At 36.0% G+C, this 3,982-nt stretch overlaps 1 long non-coding RNA gene across 1 annotated transcript; it reads left to right on the forward strand.

The window, feature by feature from the left end:
* Window positions 1-1,222: 1,222 nt before the first annotated feature.
* Window positions 1,223-1,760, forward strand: LOC134210970 (uncharacterized). Its single transcript, XR_009978898.1, has 3 exons — window positions 1,223-1,286; window positions 1,370-1,463; window positions 1,528-1,760. It is a non-coding gene; the product is annotated as an uncharacterized LOC134210970 (long non-coding RNA).
* The last annotated feature ends 2,222 nt before the right edge of the window (window positions 1,761-3,982 follow it).

The following is a 3,982-nucleotide window of genomic DNA, read 5'->3' on the forward strand; positions in this document are numbered from 1 at the left end:
TAAGATGAAATGGAATACTCAAGAATAGACAGCTCAATTATTGCTAATTTATATCCCTTTCTTTTTGAAATAAAATTGACAATCGAAATAAAATCTCTCCGATGAAATGATTTGTCATGCATTTTGTATGATAATTTCAAATCATGTCATCTAAGTTGACATTATCATCAGATAACGGAAAGATCGATTTTTGTTTATTTTGGTTTGGGTATTAAATTAATTCGAAAAGTGTCATGATAAAATAATGTCAAAAAAAGGAAATATTATTTTGAAAAACCGGTTTGTTTTTTAGATGAATTGTGTACGTAAAAAAAAAATATCAGCAAATTGATCAGTTTTGGGCGAGACAAAGTTCACCGGGTTAGCTAGTGAAATATAAATTTTCCTCCAAGACGTCAAAACGATACGAATATTTAATTTTTTTTTTCCTGGAATTGTATATTTTTCATTATGCAAATTGATTCAAATATTCCAAAACCGAATAATTTCATACGACCAGGGGGTCCCGTAGCGTAGTTGGCTACACGTTCGGCTTATAAGCGAATGGTCATGGGTTCGATTCCCAGCCCCTTCACCAAACCTTCGTCAGTCGCCAGAAGCGCAGTCCGTACGGTGGCGTTTTGGGGAACGCGCCACACCGATACGGCTGCCTGATGACGACTGACAAAACTGTTCTTCTCGGAGGCACTCCTCCAACGTATCTCGATTAATGGCAACCGAACAAAGCAACGATCACTGGATTCACCACTTGGACAAATCTAGACCAACATTTGAAAAGGGCGTAACAGCCAAAATTTATTCCTTCGGATTCCTTATCTACATACATAGCTATACACATAGATAAAATACTGGAGAGATATTTGTTTTGGCTATTACGCCCTTTTCAAATGTTGGTCTAGAAATGAACACAATGGACACACGATGATATGGACTGGCAACGACAACAATGACGAATTATGGACATCTAAAAATAGATTCTGTGTAGATTCTGTACACTCAGAAATATATAAAATCGTGGTTAGATTAAATTTAATACTTTATTGATATTTTTCCAATTTAAATTATCAATAGATTGAAATTTATACTAGCGAAGAATATAAGTTAATCTTGCAATGATTTGCGTAGCAAAAAACTTTCGGTGCATTCTTGTGATTTGAAAACAATAATTTTGTGCTAACTTCAGTTGTTCCAGATCGAGTTCCAGATGGCATCATGAAAATAAGATTTCCTTGTACGAAACCTTTAAAGAACGCGAAAAGCCGCCGGATAATTGTATCGCTAAAAAGGTAACACTTTCAACTAATCTTCAATCCAATTAATTAATGGTGAAAGCTGTTCTCTTTCTGCATTTTCCGCCTATTCGTCAAAGATGGCGATCAACAGCCTCATGAATCGAACGTCTTCAGGAAGCGGAAAAGATGACAAAATCACCGTATGCCATGGACTATCATTTTGCTGAGCTGGTATGTATAACTGGCAACAAATAAATAATAATTTTACCTAATGAAAATACTTCTTAACTTTTAGACGAAAGATGTTCATGCGATTTCCGAGAGGCCACCACTGATATTATTAAAGGAACTTATGGCGATACCGGTTTGACCCCCAATGGTCCGGTGGCAGATAGTTTACCCCTGCATGATTTTTGGTGTAAGCTAGCCAGCTCCAAATCAACAGTTATTGTACATCATCTCTACGTTCTCTGCATTTGTTACCTCAAAATTATTAGTTATTTACAATGATCTCTTATAATGTAACTAAATCGGAAAATAAAGTATTTGTTTGATATGTGTTTTCGTTAAGTTTTCATTTACTCAGCAAAAAACCCTACAGCAGAATCCACCTTAAGTATGAGGATTGCCCTAAAGTATACATTGCCTAAATAATTCAAGTTTATACTATGCTCGTTTATGTTGCATCTATACTAATACGGGGTCAACCAGGCGAATAGCCAGTTAGAATGACTTTTAATCTATTTAGTATAGATTTTTCTCAGAGTGTAGAGCAGAGTATCACATTAGATCGCGGCACAGTAGCAGTTAAGAACACAGAGTGTCTACCAAATAAATATACGAATAAAAAAAAATTTCATACGACCAACGTCAGCTTATGTCTGACAAATGTTGCAGAATAAATCTTCACGAATGAATCGATAATACACAATCTTCATATTTTAAAAATGTGTATTTATCTATTTGTATCCAATATTATCGTAGTAGTGAATTAGTATCAGTTTCAAATTTGATGTTGGTACTGAAAAAACTATTTTGCCTACGAAAAATGGGCTAAAGTAGGCTTCAAAGTGTAATTAGGTCGTATCCCGACTAGAAGAGCATAACAACAACTGAACATAATTTTAACAAATTGTGATATTTATAACTTATTTTGATACAATTTGGTTCTTAGTTGCCATTATCTTTCAAATATTGTAACAGGATTTTATCATAATATGTTTAAAAAATTAAAATAGATGTTGCAAAGTCTTCCAGCCATAAATATCACAACGCTGATATAATTTGAAAAGGTTGACTAATTTGTATTGTTGATAGTTTCATGTTCTTGAAAAATATTTTTTTGTGTGTCTTTATTAAGGAGACTTTCAACCCGAGGCTGGCTCGTCTCCGGGACTTGAAAAATATTCTTGTTTAGACAAAAATACAAAATCTGATTGCTGATCACAATCTGGAAACCTATCACGACCTGTATAAATTTCCAAAGGCACAACAATATATTTTGTATCTGATTCTGTTATAAATTTCTAATAAAATTGTAACAAAATTTGATTGTTCTTTGTTTCAAGTAGTGTAATTTTTGATAGAAATTTAGATATTTTAACAACATCCTGCACAATGTTCCTAACAAATTTTGTTATAAAAATGTAGTATAACATAATAACATATATTGACATTATTTTGATATGACCTTCTAGTCGGGATTCCATTCTTGCTTAAACCTTCGCTAGAATTGGGCTTATTAAAAGACAGTCGCACATGATAGTGCAGTGAAATTAGCTTTTTTTTGACCATTTTGTTCCACATGCAGTTTTGATTGCAGATGCTAAACCTGGATAAGTAATTGTAAATTTCTAAGATATTTAGTATATCAATGACCAGGGTTTGAATCCAAAGGAGAATGAGAAAATCTTTCACCTATCATGTCTGTATACACTCTCGATAGCTCGATAGGTAGCATACCATGAGAGACGTTTTTCGGTAGCTGTTACGATAATGAACTGATTCGGGGGGCTACAACAGCCCATGATATGTTTCTTTTAATGGGCCCCATAATTGCGTGAGGCACTGGTTCTGATGATGCATTTAAACTTGTTTTACACAGCTGTGCGAAAAAAGTCTCCAACATAAAATGAGCGAGAACAAAGCGTGTTATCAAGCCTCCTCGGTGGGGACCGCCTATACGAATCAGTTTTTTTCCCAACTTGTATACAAGTGCGATAGTTTTGTTTTCATGGCTTGTTATGATTGATTTGGTACCCGGTAGATATCTACAAGATCGACCAATTGTTTTGAATATGTAATTAGCTTCAGATTTTTTTTAATACAAGTTTTCATACAAATGCTTGAGCACACACAATTCCTCCGGAAGTTCATTCAGGAATTCCTTCGGGAGTTCCTCCAGGTATCCCTACGAAAGTTCCTTCAGAAGCTTCTCCAGGAAGTTCTTCCAGGAATTCCTCCGGAAGTTCCTCCAGGAATTCCTCCGGAAGTTCCTCCAGGAATTCCTCCGGAAGTTCCTCCAGGAATTTCTCCGGAAGTTCCTCCAGGAATTCCTCCGGAAGTTCCTCCAGGAATTCCTCCGGAAGTTCCTCCAGGAATTCCTCCGGAAGTTCCTCCGGGAATTCCTTCGGAAGTTCCTCCGGGAATTCCTCCGGAAGTTCCTCCGGGAATTCATCCGGAAAATCCTCCGGAAGTTCCTCCGGGAATTCCTCAGGGAATTCCTCCGGAAGTTCCTCCGGGAATTCCTC

The sequence above is a fragment of the Armigeres subalbatus genome, chromosome 1 (genome assembly GCF_024139115.2).
Source record: "Armigeres subalbatus isolate Guangzhou_Male chromosome 1, GZ_Asu_2, whole genome shotgun sequence".
NCBI classification, from domain to species: Eukaryota; Metazoa; Arthropoda; class Insecta; order Diptera; family Culicidae; genus Armigeres; species Armigeres subalbatus.